We start from the raw sequence: 22,274 nt of genomic DNA, 5'->3' as shown, positions 1-22,274 counted from the left end.
CAAATGTATTGACAAGGATGTACGCATTTCCATGCCGGTCATTTATGGCGTTTCCATCTGAGGATTTGGTGTGGGAGCCGTTGATGGCTTGTAAAAGTTATTATTGAAAGACGTGATAGACAACCAGATTATTATCATTAGGATTATTTAATAGTTTGGATGCTTGATTGTGAAGAAAGCTTGATTTATTACTGCTTTTGCATGGTTTCTTGGAATTTTAAATTAACTGAGGGATTTAGATGTTTCTTGTTTTAAGTAAAAGTTATATGCTAAGGACGTTTGGGACCATACTCTGGCACAACTGCTATCAAACCATTATGGGGAGTCCATTTTTTTAATAAATTGTTGAGTGAGTATGAACACTTCCATATCAGTTTGTATTAAGCAACTAATAGGGGGCTGGGTGGAACTGATGCCAGTGGAGATGAAAGACTGCCATGGAATATCAGCAAGATAATTTCTAAATCGATTCCCAGACTGCCCTATCAAAATGCAAAATGGTCACCCTGACTGGTTCAGAACAATGAAGTTTGGGGCAACTGACTAGTGAGGTTTTGATAAGATTGTGGTCGGAGGATGCAAGGGGTGACAGCACCTTCATCCTGTATTGACCTGGGTTATTTGTCAGGAATAGGTCCAAAAGATAGGCGCTATGGTCTGGATTATCTGATATTTTGGTTGGTTGTTTCACCAGTTGCTTGAGATTAAACAATTCTGTAGACAGCGTGCATTGTAGACCAGTATAGTCAGTCCTGGCAAAATGTGATAACCATTCTACATTACTAACATTAAAATCACCCAAAATGGTAATTTCAGTGGTAAGGGTGAGGTTAAGGTAGGTCAACCAGGTGGATATGGAGTCAAATACGCTGTGTTCTGAAGAAGCATTGGGCAAGTGTGTCAGGACACTAAAATATCATAACACACTACATAATAACTAGTAACATATTGTCACGGGGTTTTTATAATATCACGGTAATTTTGGAATAAATGCTTAAATATTATTTAAGCTGATATTAATATTCAATAATATTGAAGAGCAGGGACAATGATTGTCTTACTAAATCAAACAACGATTACTTTACGCTGGCCTGCTTCGCACGATTCTCTCAGAACGAGAATTTACAAACTTTCTCAACAGTACACAGCAGAGACTAATTACTCACAATTGCTGAATTACTGTACTGTTAGCCTCTGGAGAAAGTTACATCACCCCTGACAATAAATAACTAATACTAATAATAACATCAGGTTCTTGCTGATGCATTAACTCCTGGCACAACGGATTTTAAGTTAATACAAGACTGGTCTAAGTACCAGTTATGGATAGTAAAACGTTTATGCAAGCTAGGAGCTATATGGGAAATAAGCTTAATTATGGAGAAATGAAACAAGATTTTTACTCTACATTAAGCTCAAGAAATAGAACTGTTAAATTTATTAATTACAAAAATAAATTTAACATTACATTTCAAATCAAATCAATGAGACGCACTCGCTCACAAAAGCTAAATACTTACGCCTAGGGAAAAACACCTTAACTAAACTCTTAAGACTACAAAATACACAAAGGAAATACTAGTCAATGAATGCGGTGTATCACCCAAAGCTGGAGAACTAAAGGTGGGAGCTTGGAGAAACTGTAAGTGGAGTTTGGGTACTAGCTGACCTCTCGCACTGCTGCACAGGTCCTGTCTCCGTCACAGCAAACACTAAACTGAATTCAAATAATGCATAGGCAGGACGACAAGCCACCAAAAGAAGGCGTGGCTAACGGTTTATGCAAGCAGAGGCGAACGATAAAGAAACAATTGTATCGCTCAGTAACGCACTTAGTGGCGTGCATTAAATCGGTCACTTTTGAAAGTGACGAATGATTTGGAAAGTATACCCCGAAATGGAGAGAGAAACGGTTAACTGAGCGATACACAGTGAGTTTTCCACTAATAGTTCGTGGCTTCTCACAAAAAGGAAATGTCGCGAATTGATTCGTGACATTACGCCCCATGAAAATTAAATCTTTCTTCCTTCAGAAGAAAGATTTCAATATACATATATATAAATCCTAACTCAGTCACACAAGATTCACACTGTGGTGTGTGTGCTATCCTGCTACAGGAGAAAGTCGCAGTCGTCAGTGAGCGAAAAAACCTCGTATTTACGTTAATAGAAGCAAGCTTGAGGGAAAAACTCCGTGACGACGGTGAAAATCCTGTACTCAGGTCAAACTGAGCGAAAAGTCGCTACATTTACACTGACAACTAATTGTTGTGTAGTGTGATGTATGTAATACACAGTGTAGGTGTGACAGTTGCAGTGTAACTGTACCTACGTGTAAAATGACACAGTAAATAATATATGGCGATGACGAAGGCAGAGGAGAAGAGGCAGTGGCAGCGTGCGGCAGACGATCGGCTGGCCCGCACAGCAAAACTGCTACACCCATTGCTGAACCTGCAAAACCAATTGAGGTGGAGCATCAAAAGTGTCAATGGGACAAAATTCTTATTATGTTACAATTACTCTCTCTGGCTAGCAGTCAGTACATGCTATGAAAAGTACGCTCGAGGTCGCCATTAATTTTAGCACACGATTATGGTCGGCAAGTTGAGAATCCCTGTGCAAACTTGGGTCTTCCATAGCCTCGAACTGCACACGGGTCCTCAACCTGTGCCTCAACCTACAGTACTTATATTAATATCGGAGAGCTGAGAAACCTTGTGCAAACTTGGGTCTTCCATAGCCTCAAGTCGCCTCTGCAGAGTTCTCTCTCCCCCCTTAACCTACAATACAATACTTATATTAGTACCGGGAAGCTGAGAATCCTTGTGCAAACTTGGGTCTTCCATAGCCTCAAGTCGCCTCTGCGGAGTTCTCTCTCGAACTTCCCCCTTAACCTACAGTACTTCTATTAGTACTGGGAAGCTGAGAATCCTTATGCAAACTTGGGTCTTCCATAGCCTCAAGTCGCCACTGCGGAGTTCTCTCTCGAACTTCCCCCTTAACCTACAGTACTTATATTAGTATCGGGGAGCTGAGAATCCTTATGCAAACTTGGGTCTTCCATAGCCTCAAGTCGCCTCTCAACTTCCCCCTTAACTTACGGTACAAAATATGTATGTACAGGCCCTGGACATAATGTGTCCTGTGGGGCCAATGGGCGAGACGTCAGGTCTGCACCCACTTCACCACTACCCTGTCTCTCAACTGACTCAGAGATTACAGGTGTAGTTACAAATGGCACAGGAAGGGCATGTCCCTGATTAGTGGTGATACTTTGGCACACACTGCAAGAACGGACAAAACTATCTATGTCCCGTCCCATCCCTGGCCAGAAAAAGTCAGCTCGGATACGGCCCTGGGTCTTCCTTTTGCCCATGTGACCTCCTGAGACTGAACAATGACCCCATTGTAACACTGCTAGGCGGTACTCGGCGGGAACGACAAACTGCAGTCGAACCTCGCCCTCGGGTGTTCGTGACTCACGGTAGAGCCGTCCTTGTTTACGAAGGAACTTGGCTCGACTCTCCTGTGAATACTTAATCACTCGACCCTTTTGTTTGTTCCGCACGGTAGCAAGTGTCGGGTCAGAATGTTGTTCTTGTACAACAAGTTGACTACACATCAGATCTTGCGGCGATTCAATGATCACTGGGGTGACACAGTCTGGAGCCTCAGCCATGGCTCGTGTTACCGCAGCAGCCGAAGTCTGAGTAGCGCCATCGGAGCAACTATCCTTGACTCGATTAATATTGCCTACTATTAAGTCAAATAGAGGCTCTGGCATGACAACTGCAAGTGTCATACCAGTATAAAATGGAGATGCCACCTGGATACATGCCTCAGGGAACAATCTCACTGATCCATCAATAAGCTTTGCATGGATCTGTCGACCTGTATACTGCTCAGGCCGAACTAAACTCTGCTTAACAGAGCAACCTGAGGAACCATTGTCTCTCAGGACCTTCACAGGAATGCCTCCCACAAACCCTGGCTGTACAAGGAAGGTACTGTCACCTGTGGTGGGGCCTGTGGAGGAAGCAGCTAGCCACTCATGAGGCTGCTGAATTGATGCGGCAAACATTGTGCCTTGAGAATTAAAAGATGGAACATTGGCCATCTGTGGAGGGGGGTTCACTGTCACTGTGGGACTAGTGAACTGTGGGGAAGTACCCACACTGGTAGGGACGTGACCACCAGGCTGCTGCTGAGGAATGAAGGCTGCATTCGCTTCCTGCCTCTTTTGAGCTGGTGGTGAAAAAGTTTGTCCCGACGGTCGGTTGCGTGGCTGATACTGCTGCTGATTAGGGTACTTGTTGTACCCCTTCCACTCAGATTTCTGAGTGTTTTGCCCCTGGTCCTTCTGTGGTTTGCTTGGACCTTGACCATTACTCTGAGAACGGCCTTGGTGCTGGGATTCAGTCTGAGACGGCTTCCCAGACTTAGCAGTATCTTTTCTGCTCCAGGTGTTTTGCTTACGAGCTTGATACCCGTATGCAGTAAAGAATGCGTCAGCCTTCTGCCATTTGGCTGGCATCTTTCACCTGGCAGATCTTAAGCTGTGCTATGAGCTCAGCAGGCCACGACCTCTCTAGCTGTGTACGCAGCATAAGGTCAATTATCCCCTCACGCGTGGAAGGAGTTTCATCTTTCTCCATCCACTCATTTAAGTAAGCTGTGAGACGATCAAGGAACTGAACAGCTGTCTCCTTGTCTTGGAGACGGGCTCGCATGAACTGAACTTTGGCGTCGTCTACTGTGAGACCATACGCCTTAATGAGTGCAGCTTTCATCATCTCATATGTGAGATTGTCTCCACGAATTCTGTGGAGAATATCGAGGGCAGGGCCCTCAAATAAACTAAGAAATTGGATCCGCTTAGCTGCCTCATCCAGTTGATATAAGTCTGCCATGTCCTCAAAACGAGCTATGTACGGCTCGATTCGCTCGCTTTCCTTGTATGAAGGAAGCTTGATGCGTGGGGTCGCCAGGACATGTGCAGGGGGAACGCTCGTGGAGCTTGGACCAACTGCACCAGACGTGTCTGAAGCCAAGGAATCTCGCTTGAGCTTCAGCACTTCAAGTTCATGTTCTCGTTCTTTCTCTCGTTCCTCACGCTGTTCTCGCTCGTGTTCCAAGTCGAGTTCGCGCTGTTTTTGCTCGTGTTCACGCTGTTCTCGCTCGTGTTCCAAGTCGAGTTCGCGCTGTTTTTGCTCGTGTTCACGCTGTTCTCGCTCGTATTCGCGCTGAATTCTACGCTCTTCACGAGCATCTTTCTCACGTTCTTGCTCGTAATTGAACCGTGAGAGTATGTATTCTTTAATTTCAGTTGGGTCCGCAAGACCCATATCTTTGGCTTCCTGTAAAAATACAGCAGTAGCCATTTCGCTAATTTATTAAGCAACCCGAAATTGAGCACTGACTGCTTAGCGACGAATACTAACAAACACAAGTAAAGAATACAGACACAAGCTAGTGGTGACCAGTCTTATCCAGTTAACTGGCAAAGAATAAATCAAAAATGTAAATGACTGGGAAGACTCAATAATAAACACAATGGTACGGCGACTTCCCAGAAGCGAATAAAATCGTCTGGCGTTACCAAAAATAAACTAGAGTTAAGTACTCTATTGATTAATAAAGCAAAAATTCACTTGCTAAATTAACGGTAAACACCAGTAAACTTGTGCCTATAAACTTTAATTATAAATACCTAAATATGAATGAGTGAGCACTATCTCGTGAATAGCTTTAGAGCTAGGAGTTAATATCCTGGAATGAGGTCGCCAATTGTCACGGGGTTTTTATAATATCACGGTAATTTTGGAATAAATGCTTAAATATTATTTAAGCTGATATTAATATTCAATAATATTGAAGAGCAGGGACAATGATTGTCTTACTAAATCAAACAACGATTACTTTACGCTGGCCTGCTTCGCACGATTCTCTCAGAACGAGAATTTACAAACTTTCTCAACAGTACACAGCAGAGACTAATTACTCACAATTGCTGAATTACTGTACTGTTAGCCTCTGGAGAAAGTTACATCACCCCTGACAATAAATAACTAATACTAATAATAACATCAGGTTCTTGCTGATGCATTAACTCCTGGCACAACGGATTTTAAGTTAATACAAGACTGGTCTAAGTACCAGTTATGGATAGTAAAACGTTTATGCAAGCTAGGAGCTATATGGGAAATAAGCTTAATTATGGAGAAATGAAACAAGATTTTTACTCTACATTAAGCTCAAGAAATAGAACTGTTAAATTTATTAATTACAAAAATAAATTTAACATTACATTTCAAATCAAATCAATGAGACGCACTCGCTCACAAAAGCTAAATACTTACGCCTAGGGAAAAACACCTTAACTAAACTCTTAAGACTACAAAATACACAAAGGAAATACTAGTCAATGAATGCGGTGTATCACCCAAAGCTGGAGAACTAAAGGTGGGAGCTTGGAGAAACTGTAAGTGGAGTTTGGGTACTAGCTGACCTCTCGCACTGCTGCACAGGTCCTGTCTCCGTCACAGCAAACACTAAACTGAATTCAAATAATGCATAGGCAGGACGACAAGCCACCAAAAGAAGGCGTGGCTAACGGTTTATGCAAGCAGAGGCGAACGATAAAGAAACAATTGTATCGCTCAGTAACGCACTTAGTGGCGTGCATTAAATCGGTCACTTTTGAAAGTGACGAATGATTTGGAAAGTATACCCCGAAATGGAGAGAGAAACGGTTAACTGAGCGATACACAGTGAGTTTTCCACTAATAGTTCGTGGCTTCTCACAAAAAGGAAATGTCGCGAATTGATTCGTGACACATATATATTGTTAATATGTACGAGTAATATTGAGGTTAGAAGAAAGTCGTGCCTAAGCTCGAGAGAGATCTAGTGCACATTCTACAGCTAGAGATTTTCGCACACAGCACAGTATGAGACGCCTGATGGAAACTTCCACAGGCTTCGAAATATCCATACAAATGCCCTTATGCATGACACAACCAGTCATATACAAAGGAAATTGAGAAGACAGGGCTTAAGGGGTTAGAAGAGAGAGAGAGAGAGAGAGAGAGAGAGAGAGATGGTGGAAAAGGCAGGAACAGGGCACACAGAGTCAGAAAGCATAAAGCCGCTCTCGCCTCAGTACAGCTCCTGTGAGATACTCCCTCAGGAAAAATGAACTGCAATCAAATCCCTGAGTCATCTTTATCTTTCTCCTGCCATCCACGACAAGAACAACGAACATTCTGTCCTTCTTAATCCCTGCAATCTAACACACATTTGGACACGCTCGGCGACTGCTACGATAATTTATTTGGTGGCAGCATTGAGTAACAAATTACATATTCTGTCATACATGGTATTCATCACAATATTGTAGAGACACAGTAATATTATAGAAACATAACATATTGTAGTAGTATACTGCATGTGCAATATATACAATCGAGTACATAGATGGTAGTAAAACTGAACATAGAAAATAAAACATTGCATTGTAGTGATAATGTAAATATTCACTACATACAAGGCAAAATCAATTTAGCCGTAGACGCACTATCTAGGAACCCAGCGACAATTTATGTCGCATCATTAGGTCTAAAGGAAAACATCCCCACCATGATGAATTCTCAAAAGCACAGTGACTTGATCCAATGTGGTCTGAACTTATATACAAGTTTGAGAGTGGCGAGGACATACAATTACCCAAGCTAAATATACCACTCGAACAATTCACAGCTCACAATGCCTTACATAGGATACACCCAGAACAATCAAATCATAGAAGAAATAACGGACCTAGTGGTACCTAACGAAATGATACCTCATGTATTAAGGACAATACACGATAGTCCACATGCAGAACATCCTGGCAAAGATAGGATGTTATACTACTGGCCATCGTTACTAAAAGACATACACAGTCATATAGAACGATGCTAGTCACGTGTGAGACACAAAGGCTACACGTTAACACCGGCACCTATAGGGATATATCCTGTACCTAACCAACTGTGGGATGTTGTCACGGTTGACTTACTTAAGTTACCCATATCTTACAATGTTAATCAATATCTCTTTGTGCTATAGATCATTTCTCAACATAAGTGATTTTAGAACCAATTTTTTTTTTTTTTTTTAATGCAAGGAAGATTGTTGGATGTGAGAGTTCTGAGAGGGGAGGGTGGAGGTATGTCTGACCACTACCTGGTGGAGGCGGTGGCTGAATCGGTAGAGAGGCGGCCTGCAGTCCTGATGGACCCAGGTTCGAATCCCGGCTGGGGCAGGGACCAGTTTAAGGATTTGAATTTCATAAAAGCAGACTTTCCTGATCTACCAGATGACCCGCCGACATGTCATAAAAGTACCCCCGCTAATACCAATACACCAGTCCTGTATGAGACAGCCCTAGCATGTATTCAATATGGACGGGGGGTGTTAGCGCCGAAGTGGTGACATGTAGGGAGGTGTATGGTATGTAGGAGGACTTCTGGGCCTTGAGAGCAGGCTGTGAAGTCTATGCCCAGAAGTCAGACACATAAAAAAAAAAAAAAAAAAAGAGAGAGATGGGTGAGAGCTAGGAGGGTTAGGTGTGGCAGGGAGGTTTTGAAAGTGAGTGAGTTGGATAAAAGAGAGAAAATGATAGAGTATCAGGAGAAATTGAGAGATGAGTGGAAAGCAGTGAAAGATCGGGAAAATGGCAGTGTGGAGGAGGAATGGCAGTTATTTAAGAGTGTTGTGGTGGGGCATGCAGAAGAGATGTATGGTGTGAGACGTGTGGGTGGTGGTGTAAGAAAAGGAAGTGAATGGTGGTGCGAGGAAGTAAGTATGACTGTGGCTGAGAAGAGACGTGCATATGAAGTGTGGCTGCAGAGGAAGGATGAGATGTCATATGAGAGGTATAAGGAAAAGAGGAATAGGGCGAGAAAGGCTGTGCGTGATGCTAAAGTGGCAGCAGATGACAGGTGGGGTAGGCGGCTGACAGAGAATTTTCAACAGAATAAGAAAATGTTTTGGAAGGAGGTGAAAAGGGTGCGAAAGGGAGAGTCTGGGAAGGAAGAACGAGTAAAAGCAGAGGATGGAAGGATGTTAACTGAGATGGATGCAGTAAGGAAGAGATGGGCAGAGTATTTTGAAAGATTGTTAAATGTAGAGGAGGAAAGGGTGGCTGAGATTGTGGAGGATGGAAGGGTGCAAGGAATAAATGTGTTGGGAGAGTTGAATGATTCTTTGATCACGAAGGAGGAAGTGGAGAAGGCAGAAAAGGAGATGAAAACAGGGAAAGCTGCATGTATGGATGGGTGTGCTGTGGAATGCCTGAAGGGTGGTGGAGTGACTATTGTTGACTGGTTAGTAAGATAGTTGAATGTGTGCTTTGTGAAAGGTATGGTGCCAGTTGACTGGGCAAGTGCTTGTGTGGTCCCGTTGTATAAAGGCAAGTGTGATAAGTATGAATGTACTTGCTTTAGGGGTAAAAGTCTGTTGAGTGTTGTAGGTAAGGTGTATGGTAGAGTGTTAATTATGAGAGTTAGAGAGGGTACAGAGGGAGTGATTGGTGATGAGCAGTGTGGCTTTAGGAGGGGGAGGGGATGCGTGGATCAGGTGTTTGCGGTGAGACAAGTGTGTGAAAAGTATTTAGCAAAAGGCAAGGATGTGTTTTGGGCATTTATGGATTTAGAGAAAGCGTATGATAGAATTGATAGGGAGGCTTTGTGGACTGTTTTAAGATTGTATGGACTAGATGGTAGGTTACTAAAAGGGGTGAAAAGTTTTTATGTAAATAGTAGAGCGTGTGTAAGAGTGGGAAATGCTGTGAGTGATTGGTTTCCCGTGAGAGTGGGGCTGCGACAGGGATGTGTGATTTCGCCTTGGTTGTTTAATATTTACATGGATGGTGTTGTAAGGGAGGTGAATGCAAGAGTTTTAGGTGGAGGTCTGAGTCTGGTGAATGTTGATGGTGGAGAGTGGAATCTGAAGCAGCTGCTGTTTGCAGATGATACTGCACTGGTGACTTATTCAGAGGAGAGATTGAGACAGTTGGTAGAGGAGTTTGGAAGGGTGTGTGAAAGGAGGAAATTGAAAGTAAATGAGAATAAGAGTAAAGTGATGAAGTGTACGAGGTTGGTAGATGGTAGGTGGATGAATATAGTTTTGAATGGCGAGTTGCTTGAGGAGGTAGAGTGTTTTAATTATCTAGGGTCACATGTTGCTGTGGATGGAAGAACAGATACAGAAGTGAAGTTTAGTATAAATGAAGTAGGAAAGGTGCTGGGAGGAATGAAAAAAGTGTTTAGATGTCGTTCGCTTAGAATGGATGTAAAGAGAAGGCTGTATGAGGGTGTTGTGGTACCGACTGCATTATATGGGGCTGAAACTTGGAATATGGGTGTAGCACAGAGGAAAAGTTTGAATGTAATGGAGATGAGGTGTCTGAGGAGTATGTGTGGAGTAACGTGTATGGATCGAGTGCGGAATGATGAAGTGCGAAGGAGAACTGGAGTTGTTCGGAAGATGGCTGGTAGAGTTGAGCAGAGGGTGTTGCGATGGTTTGGGCATATGGAGAGAATGGATAATGAGTGATTGGTGAAAAAGATAACTAGATCTGGTGTGAGAGGTGTAAGGCTGAGAGGAAGACCACAAATATGATGGAATGACAGTGTGAAGAGAGCACTGGATGCGAGAGGGATGTCTGTTGAGCAAGGAAGAGTGGCTGTGCGTGACAGAAAAAAATGGAGAGAAATTGTGAATAAGTAAATGATGACGCAGCTCTTGGGGGATATTCTTCTGCATTTGGTCTGATCAGCTAGTCAGGTCAGGTGCAGGTAAAGGGATGGTCTATTAATATGATGTGGCAGGGGTAAACCAGCTCTGCTGTCGGGCCTTGCTGCGGATGTCACTGATTGCACCGCGCAGTTGACCCTTGTGCGGTGTGGTGCGGTGAGGATCTGTCCCTTCTCTCCTTTGGGGCTAAGATGCGAATGAATGTGTTTGAATGGATGAGTAAATGGGAAGTGTGTCGTCCTGTCTCGGCTACCTTCCTTTCCTTGGGGGAAGCAGCCTAGGTATATATATATATATATATATATATATATATATATATATATATATATATATATATATATATGGTATATAATTATATATATATATATATATATATATATATATGGTATATAATTATAATTATATATATATATATATATATATATATATATATGGTATATAATTATATATATATATATATATATATATATATATATATATATAAAGTATATAATTTTATATATATATATATATATAATTATATATATATATATATATATATATATATATATATATATATATATATATATATATATATATCATCACCATCTTCAGCCATTGCAAGTCCACCGCTGAACAAAGGCCCCCCCAACCTTCTCCACAAATTCCTTGACTGAGCCAATCTCTGCCACGTTTTGCCAGCAAACTTCTCAGTCTCATCTCTCCACCATTTATGTGGCCTTTATCTGCTACACTTACAATCTCTTGAAGCCTCTTGCTCCCTCGGCTATCCCTTGTTCTTGCTACATGACCTGCCCATCTCAATTTCTCTTCTTTTATAACTTCTAAAATGTCTTTAACTTTAGTCTGCTCTCTCACCCAAGTTGATCGTTTTCTGTCTCTTAAAGATATTCCCAACAATGACCCCTCCATTGCCCTTTGAGAACGGATTAGTCGATTTTCCATCGATTTTGTCAGTTTCCAGATCTCACAACGTACTTCATAGCTGGAACTGTACATTCGTTATATACTTCTCGTTTCATAAATAAAAGCAATATACTTTTCATGATGTCTCTGTGTTTACCAAAAGCTTTCCATCCAATTGCAATGCGTCTTTTTATTTCGCTATTAGTGTTTGCCCCAGGTGATTGTACTCTGACTTCATCAAGAATTTCTTCACTTAATTTGATGAAGCCCTTTGGTGTTTTTGGATGCAGCATTAGTTTTATTCTGGATCATTTTTGTCCTACTTGGAAACTTTCTCTGTTCAGGTTACTTAACATTTCTTGCAATGTCTCTTCAGTTTCTGAGATTAAGAAAATGTCATCTGCAAATTTTAAATGGTTTAACTTTTCTCCATCAATGTTTACCTCTTTGTTTTCCCAGTTTAGCTTTCTAAAAATTCTTTCTAGGCATGCTGTAAATAATTTTGGTGAAACTTATTCTCCCTGACGCACATCCTTCTCAATCTTAATTTTTTTCCGAGTATTTTTGTAATTTGAACGTATCAGTTCCCTCTTTGTATGTGTTTTCGAGCAGTTTTACAATGTTCTTTGTTACTCCTTATTCTCACAATGAATTCATAATTGCTGTGGTCCACTGATTCGAAGGCCTTTTCGTAAACAACAACACCTAAGCACAATGGTTTATTGCATTCTGTAGTTTTCCCAATTGGTTGCTTCACTGTGTGTAGATGATCAGTAGTCGAATACCCTCTTCGGAATCCTGCCTGTTTACGAGGTTGGTTTTCTTCCAAATTAGTTGTTATTCTGTTCGTAAGGGCTGAAGAGTTTGTAAATGACTGATAATAAGATAATGGGTCGATAGTTAATGAGGTCTTTTGAATCATCGTTTATGTATTGTGAAATAACTATTCCATTACAGCATGTTTTGGGAAATTTCTTCTTTTTTATACACTGAGTAAATAAATGGGCGAGCCTTTTTTGTACTTCTACTCCTACGTCCAACAGTAAATCTGCTAATATTCCATCTTCTCCGCGGCTTTCCCTCTTTTCATATTTTTAAGAGAAATGTTTGCTTCATTTGGTTTTACTTTAGGTATTTCACTTGTGTCAACTGAAGTGCTAGCTATTGGTATTATTGTCTTTGATGCATACAGCTCTTTGTAAAATTCCTTAACTCTCTTCACCATCTTAACTTTTAATGAATTCAACGTTTTTTCTTTCAGTGATGTAAGTTGTTGCATTCCTAAAGCCATTATCCTTTAGACCTGCTTCAGACTGTTCCCATCTTGATGGTTTCTTTGATCTGATCCATGTTTTTCTTTCTTTTCTTTTTATCTCTGTCTCTTATTGATAAGCTTATTTAATTCCGTTCGGTATATTTCATCTTTCTTTGCTTTTAGTTGTATTTCCTTCCTTCTTTTCATGAGCTCGAAAGTAAGTTCCAAATACTTGTTGGTGTTGGTTGTATTAGCCTTCCCGACTACCTTCGCTATTCTCTTAGCACTTTAGTTAGTCTGTCATTCAACTTATGTGTCACACTCGGCATTAATCAGAGCCTGAGATCTCTCCGTTATTTCTAACTGAAAGGCTGCTTTGTTTTTGCTTACTTTTATTGGGCATATTTTATATCTTTAGTCATCAACTTTCTTTCACTTCTGAAATTGAATCTGGCTGTGCAACCCACCATTCTGGGATCACTTGAGACATTTACTTTGTTGATAAATGTGATATTTATTGTTGTGTTTTTCTTATCTGTTATAATGAAGTCGATTTCATTCTTTGTTTCTTTATTTGCACTTCTCCATGACCATTTTCTCCCTGTTCATTTGTGAAAGAATGTGTTCATTATTCTCATGTTATACATTTCAGCAAAAGTTATCACCATTTCTCCACTTTCATTCCTTTCTCCCTTTCAAAATTATCCCATACATGTTTCTCCAGTTTTGAATTTCCCAACTTTACACAGAAGTCTTCCATAAGTATAGTATTTGTGGTCTTTTCTTCTTCCATAATCTGAGAGATGTCACATAGAATGTTTCTATTTCTTCATCTGAGCTTGAAGAAGTTGGTTCATTTACTTGTATTTCTTTCAGTGTGTATTTTTTGCATTGTCTAAGTATAATCCATGCTTCTCTGTCAAATACACTGTTGAGACTAACAATGTTGTCTGCAAGATTTCTGTTAATTAGAAATCGTACACTGCTAACTTTCGTTTTGCCTTCCTCTGTAGTAGAATATGTGGTTGCTGCCTTGGAACTGAATTGCTTTTTCTTCTTTTCCGTGGATCCCACTCAAAGCTGCAATGTCCCAATTAATGCTCTCAAAATCAGTCATTAATTTATCAAGTTTGTAATCTTCTGTGAGGCTTCTCATATTGTACGTGTAGATCTTTATGTATTTGAGTTTGTTCAATATCCCAGTGTGGTAAGTGAACGATATAAATAGCAGATTGCCAGTGGAGAAGGGAGAAAAAGTGAGAAGATGAATAGAACACTTTAAAGAATTGTTAAACTCCGAAAATGAAAAGAACGCGAATATAAGTGGCTAGGGAATAGCTGCGAAAAGGAGAGGATGAGAAGGAGTAAGAGATCAGTAGGAAGGAAGTAGTGGAAGGAATGAAGAAAGTCACAATGGGGAAAACCTCTGTAATCGATGGAACATCTGGTGAAATGCTGAGACACAGGGGAGAGATAGCAGTAGAAGGGATATGGAAGGTATGAAGTTTGGCCTGGGAGGAAGGTAGCATCCCGGAGGCTTGGAAGTTAATTATAATTGCTCCCTTGTACAAAGAAAAAAAGGAAAAAAGAAGTGTGTGGCAATTAGAGGGGTATTTCTTAACTTGAAAAAATGTATTGTAGAATACTTGACAGAATTAGGGAATAACAGAGTAGTTATTTAAAGAAAAATATGGAGGTTTTATGGAAAGGAAGAGATTGTGTAGATCAGATATTCATTCTAAGGTGTTTTAGTGGAAAATTTTCTTGAGAGGAAAGACGCTGTATGTGGCCTTCGTGAATCTGAAGAAACCATATGACACAGTGGATAGGTAAGGAATGTGGAAAATATTAAAAACATATGGAGTAAGTGGAAGCTGCTGAATGCCGTGAAGAGTATGAATGAGAGCCCTTGGGTTGCAGCGTGTGTAGCTTGTGAACTGATGAATTTTTCTATCTGAATGTTGGACTGAAACAGCAATGTGACATGATTCCATGGTTATTCAATCTGCTAAGAGCAATAGAAGGCAGGTGAGTGGATGTTGGAGTGGCCCTAACGAGGGGGCGCAGCATTTGGAAACATCCTGTTCTGTTGTTTGTGGATGATACTGAATTTTTAAGAGAAGATGAAAGGCACTGCAAGGTTTGGTGAATGAGACTGAAAGAGTGTAAGAAACAGAATCTAGAGAAAAATATAGGGAAGAGTAAAGTTGGGGTTTTCGAGAGAAATGAAGTCACTGAATGCACAGTGAGGCTGGATGGTGAGGAAATGGAAAATGTGAGATTATTTAAGTACTTGGGTTATGTGATGAGTAAAGAGGAAGTTTGGAGGATGAAGTGCTTGAATGGGTACAACAAGGATGGAAGGCTACTGGTTCTTTGAAAGCAGTGATAAGAAAAAGGGAAGTGTCCACGGAAGAAAAAAGTCCCTGCATGATAGTATTATGAAACCAAAGAAAAGCTTGGACCTTGTTGGAAGGACAGAAGTCAAGCGTGATAGCAATGGAGATGTGTTATTTGAAAGGAGCATGTGGAGTTACATGGACAGACAGACTGATAAATGAGGAAGTGAAGGAGTGTTGTGGTAGAGATGTGGATCTGATACGATATGCTGCCCAAAAGTTCCCGAAATTTGACTAAAGAAGGAAAAATCTTACATCAAATCTTAATCACCAATGTCTACTTCAAAGTAGTCACCGTGGGCGTGCAGACATCGATCGCTGCGCTTTTCTCATGGCTGGAATACGTTCTTGAAGTCCTAGAGCACCAGCATGTTCAGGGCTTTCTGCGATTCTTCCTTGATCTCCTCAATATTGCCATATCGTAGTCCTTTCAGACGGATTTTCATTTTCGGAAAGAGGAAAAAAATCATCATCATCATCATCATCATCAACATCATCCGGACCTCCTTTCCCACCCTAGGGCAGGGTCAGGAGTAGCAATGTCCAGACAACCCAGATTTGCCCAATCCAATGGGCCACGCTTCCATTCACTCATCATTCAAGCCCCCGGAATCCTGGCTCTATCGGATTCGTCAAAAACATTCACCACCTTCTGTAGCTTCACATAAACGTATCCAATAGAGTCTTTCCGGACGCTGCTACCTTACAGCGGGGTGCCAAATCGCTGATCATGCACTTTTCCTCACAACATTCATCCAGCCAGCTCGATCTCCTATCAGTTCCCTTGCCTCACCAACTTCTAAACCTCCCTTCCTCACACACTCATCCACCATATCTCTCCAACTTCTCCTTGGCCTACCTCGCCTCATCCCTCCCTCAAATTCGCTCAGATATACCTTTTTCACCACTCTATTGTTATCCATTCTCTCCACATGACCATACCATCTCAGTACACTCTATTCGATTCTGGTGTCCACTGACTTCGTCACTCCACATCTTTCATGAATCATAATTTCGTATCCTATCCGCCCTCTGTACTACACATACATTCCTCAGCAGTCCAATCTCCACTGCTCTTGATCTGGACTTTTCATTTTCATCCCACACCATAGTTTCACATCTATATGTTAGAGTTGGCACTACACTCCTTCATGTAAACCTCGTTCGGCTGCAACACTCAAAGATCTGTTTCTTATCCAAGATTTCATTGCATCAGCTACTTTTCTTCTTGTGTCACTCTACTTTCCACTTCTTTTGCACATTTTTCTCTGTTTTCTATCACTGTACCCAGGTATTTGAACTCTCTTATAATCTTTGTCTCTCTTCATTCACTGTAACATCGCACTGGGAGTCACCTTCTCTCTCAATAACCATTACTTTACTCTTTTCTACATTTACTCTCAAAGCACGATGCTTAGAAACATCAGTAAAGCTCTGCACTAGCCTACCAAGTTTTTGTCTGGTATTTTCAAGTAGTACTGGATCATCAGCATACAAATTTGAGATATTCCATCCATCACCATTCATGACCAACGCCATCCCTCCTCTCCATTACTCGTGTTTTTGCTTCTCACATCACCCCATCCATATATATATATATATATATATATATATATATATATATATATATATATATATATATATATATATCTATATATATATATACTATATATCCAGCCAAGGAGAAGCAAGATGATTTTCCACTTCATATTTATTTATTTCAGGTGACTAGTTTCGGGATGCTTATCCCATCTTCAGACCTAAAAGCATTTAAAACACATATTGCAAATTACATAAAGTTTTAAAAAAATTTAAAAATATCCATAAGAAATACACACAAAAAAAAAAAAGTTACCAAAAAAGCATGTGACAATGACTGATTACTATAAAAAATGTATTTTTTTTCTTAAATAACAAACTCGAGAAATAAAATTGAGAGTGTTACCTCTGTGAGTTGGCAGCTAACACTAAAAATCCTGAACACAGTGTTTCATAAAAAAAAAGTGTCATAAAGCTTCTGAATCGTCAACAAACCAGTGTGAAGCAAAAGAACCAAGTAAAGAATCAATGAACCAAGTATCAAAAGGCTGATTCATCGATACAAAACACTATAATCCTAAGGTATACAACTTTGTTGATGATTCATAGTTATTTAATGAAGGCTTAAGTTTGTGAATGTACAAAGACTCCAAAATTCGCAGTTCCATTCTGTCATTACTACTATGTAAAATACTGAAATTATCCATATTACAAGTATGGGCCATACTTGTAATATGGATAATTTCAGTATTTTACATAGTAGTAATGACAGAATGGAACTGCGAATTTTGGAGTCTTTGTACATTCACAAACTTAAGCCTTCATTAAATAACTATGAATCATCAACAAAGTTGTATACCTTAGGATTATAGTGTTTTGTATCTATGAATCAGCCTTTTGATACTTGGTTCATTGATTCTTTACTTGGTTCTTTTGCTTCACACTGGTTTGTTGACGATTCAGAAGCTTTATGACACTTTTCTTTATGAAACACTGTGTTCAGGATTTTCAGTGTTAGCTGCCAACTCACAGAGGTAACACTCTCACTTTTATTTCTCGAGTCTGTTATTTAAGAAAAAATAAATTTTTTATAGTAATCAGTCATTGTCACATGCTTTTTTGGTAACTTTTTTGTATTTCTTATGGATATTTTAAAATGTTTTTAAAACTTTATGTAATTTGCAATATGTGTTTTAAATGCTTTTAGGTCTGAAGATGGGATAAGCATCCCGAAACTAGTCACCTGAAATAAATAAATATGAAGTGGAAAATCATCTTGCTTCTCCTTGGCTGGATATATAGTATAAGATTCCCCACGGGCACCTCAGTTGTTGATATATATATATATATATATATATGTTGAACAACCATGGGAACATCACACAACCTTGTCGCACGCCTACAACGATCGTGAACCATTCACTTAGTTGCCCATTAACCCTTACACATGCTACACTACCACCATAAAAACTCTTGACGGCACCTAGCAGCTTAACGTCTACACCGTACATGCGCAAAACTTTCCATAATCCTTCTCTGTCTACTTTGTAGTATGCTTTTCCCAGATCCATGAATGCAATAAACACCTCATGGTCCATCTCAGAAACCTTCTCTGCTACACTGCAAATATTTTATCCACACACCCTCTGCCACTCATAAAGCCATCCTGTTCATCACTCATTAGGACTTCTGATATCTCTCTTACTTCCTCTATAATATTTCTTCCGTATAACTTTCCTACCACACTCAATAAACTTATGCCACGATAATTCTTGCACTCACTTCGTTCTCCTTTATTTTTGTAGTGTTACAATCACAGCCTTTTTCCACTCTGTTGGCACAGTTTCACTCATCCATGCCTTTTTACGTATCTCCATCAAGCACTTCATTCCACTCTTTCCAGTACACTTAACCATCTCTGCATACACCTCATCAACTCCAGCTGCTTTCCCATTTTTCAGCCGCTTCACAGCATTCTTTCCAGGAGTCAAATATGGTTAATGCAAGGGGTGAGGGACCACTGGTGTGTTTGTCTGTTTGTTTGTTTTTTATGCCAAACCTGCTGAACGACAACGGCTTTATGTGGGTGTGCATTGTCATGGTGAAGCACGCATTTGACTGTGTTCCACTTGTCTGGACGTTTTTTGCCTCATGTTCTCCCACAGCAGTCTCAAAACGTCACAGTAGAAGTTTGCATTGATTGCCTTTTCTTGAGGAACGAATTCCTTATGAACAATGCCCTCTATGTCCAAGGAAGCAATGAGCATTGGCTTCTCATTGTCTTGACGTACCTCCGTTGGTTGGGCGAAGCTGGGCTTCCACTGCAATTACTGTTGTTTGATCTCTGGGTCGTACCCGTAAACTCAGCTTTCATCACCAGTAATGACACTTGAGATGAAGCTAGGGTCATTTCTGGCCTTTTCCTTGAGTTCCATGCAGACCTCCATTCAATGCTGCTTTTGCTCGGACGAACTTGGCGGTGATTTTACTCATGTCAAGGTCGTCCAACAAAATGCGTTGGCAAGTACCATACAATAGGCTAACAATGTCACAAACATCGTGGATTATCCTCCTGTGATTTTAGAGGATAGTTGCATGAACTTTGGCCACATTGACAGGCGATGAACTGGTGGAAGGGTGACCAGAACGTGCATCGTCATCAACTGACGTTTGTCTGTTTTTAAAATGTTTAAACCAGTCGTAGGTTTGAGGAACCCCCAAAGCACTGTCGCCAAATGATTCTTTTAACATTTTGTGAGTTTCCGCCGCGTTCCTTCAGAATTTCACACAAAACTTGATGCACACACGTTGCTCTTTAACAACCTCCATTTTTTATATCACAAAATTAGCAAACTAACCCAAATACAACAATTAAGAAACACACACACGCAGAGCAAACGCATCCACCCTGCACAACGCCATTTGACGCTCTGACAAGCAAAGGGTGCGTGCACTGCCACCTAGCATCCACACACCGTACGACAAGGGTTTCCGCCCTCCATTCAAATTTCGGGAACATTTGGGTAGCACCTCTTAGAAAGTGTTAGAGAAATACACTGAGGTGATTTGGCCAAGTGGAGAGGATGGAAGGTGAGAGACTAACGAGGAGAGTGTATATAAGTGAGGTTGAGAGGGGGAGAGAGAGGGGCGACCGAGGATGAGATCGAAAGATGGAGATGAGAGGAATATGAGAGAAGGGGATGTGAGATGAAAGGAGGGCAATGTAATGGCAGAGAACAGGGTGACATGGTGATTTGTCTGTTGCCATCCCTTAAGGGATTAAGGTGACTGTCTACACACACACACACACACACACACACACACACACACACACACACACACACACACACACACTCACACATCCGCACACACACACGTGTATCTCTCTCTCTCTCTCTCTCTCTCTCTCTCTCTCTCTCTCTATATATATATATATATATATATATATATATATATGAATGTACACCTGGCTGATGAACAGGCAGACAGAAAGACATGGAGAAAATTTATTGATCATTCCCTGCTCTCTTTCCCAAAACAGAATTGGATCCCCTGAACGAACAATATCTTTTCTACGTAAAGCGCTAACCGTGCCATTCTTGAATGTGCCGGAATATATTGAGAGGAGTGAAGTGTGTGTGTGTGTGTGTGTGTGTGTGTGTGTGTGTGTGTGTGTGTGTGTGTGTGTGTGTGAATTTTATGTATCTTTTTAAATAATTCTGAAGTAGAGAGTGTATAATGGTTTGACTGTGCACCACACAGTGTGGACGCCATACCTCGGTACCCTGGCCACATACGTTTGTGCAGCATCGTACACACAACTGACCAGTGGTAATGACGAAGCTACAAAAGCAAAGGAGGAGGAGGAGGAGGAGGAGGAGAAGGAGGTGACGGAGAAGGAGGAAGAAAGGAGAATCAGGATCAGGAGGATATAAGTAAGCGGAAGAAGGAACAGGGAGACGAGCAGTGGGAGAGTGAGCAGGATGATGGCGGGGAGAAGCTGAAGGGAAGATGGAGAACACCAGGAATGGGACAGGAGGATGAATAGAAAACAAAGGTATAGAAAGAAGATGGTGTGAAACAACAGGGGGAGACAGACAGACAGACAGAGAACAGTTGGGAACCAGGAAAACTAGTGCAAACGAAGGCGGTAGTGGTGTGTGAAGAGAGGAAGGGAAACGGCTTTAAAACTCTCTTTACAGTTCCGAGGAATGTTTTTCAGTACGATTTTTTTTCTTCCTCCTCGGTGCCTGATGTGTGATGCTGTAGGGAAGGCATTGGTCTTGTTCCTTAAAAATGTTCTACTTATTGATTCGGAGGAGATAGAAAAAATATGAGGTATGGAGTAATTACAGGGGATTAAATCCGAGTGGTAATGTAATGTGTTAAATGTAGTCAATCATAATTTGATAATGTTTTTGCTATTTCCAGATAGTTCTGATTAGCAAGGTCTTTTCGAACTGGATGGGTAAGGTATAATGTTCATTAAGCCTTTCTCCATTTGAGAACTCTTGTGAACTAATTAAAATAGCCTAGAGGTTGTAAGAACGGCGTAGGAAATGAGTCACCGTACTGAAAGCGTTTAAATGCCAGTCTGACGAGGGAAAAAATACTCAGTGGAAATGCAGTCTGTGCTGAAGGCAAGACAATTTGGTTCTTGCAACTGGTTTGTATAGTTTATTCTTGCTACCCCGAAACAATTTTATTCAGCTCAGGAGTGACTTTTTCAAATACCAGAAGGTAGATATAGCTTTCGCTAGCCCACTACAGCGGTTAGATGCTCACATATCCTTAAAAAAAAAAAAAAATCGCATCGTAACAGCATGACGATTTTCCTTAGCTCAGGACAGACTCTTCAGACTTGAGAGGCTAGATGCTACCTAATTAAGCCTTCACTACTTGGATGCTCCTTTAATTCAAATAAAATCGTTCGGTAGTTGCATGTCAAATAAAAAACATCGTATCAAGGTGGTTACAGTAAGCACTGGTGTCGCCCCTCAGTACAATTTTAAGTAATATTTTACACCAGGAAGAAAGTGGCAGTTGCGAACAGAATGTTTTTGCAAGCAACAGATTGGACTCGAGTGGAAATGTAATCAGGGTTGAAAGTAAGGATATTTGTCTTTTGACATCTACTTACAAAGCTGTCCTGCTAACGTCTTGTTTATGATTCTCGGTCTTTCAAGATAATGTTGTCAAACATAGAAGACTTCTGATATGAAGGGTTAAATACAGTCTTCATTAACCTCTCTATTGTGAAACATCTCCCTTAATCCTAGTATTATGATGACGTAATATGATGACGTAGTATTATGACCGCAGTTGTTTATTGTGGAACCTGGTCTCACTCGCCGAGCAGACTCATTAACCAT

Source organism: Coenobita brevimanus, chromosome 84 (assembly GCF_032717465.1).
Source record: "Coenobita brevimanus isolate Jiangsu-jjx chromosome 84, ASM3271746v2, whole genome shotgun sequence".
In the NCBI taxonomy this organism is placed as follows: domain Eukaryota; kingdom Metazoa; phylum Arthropoda; class Malacostraca; order Decapoda; family Coenobitidae; genus Coenobita; species Coenobita brevimanus.
Note: the sequence above shows the minus strand (reverse complement) of the source record.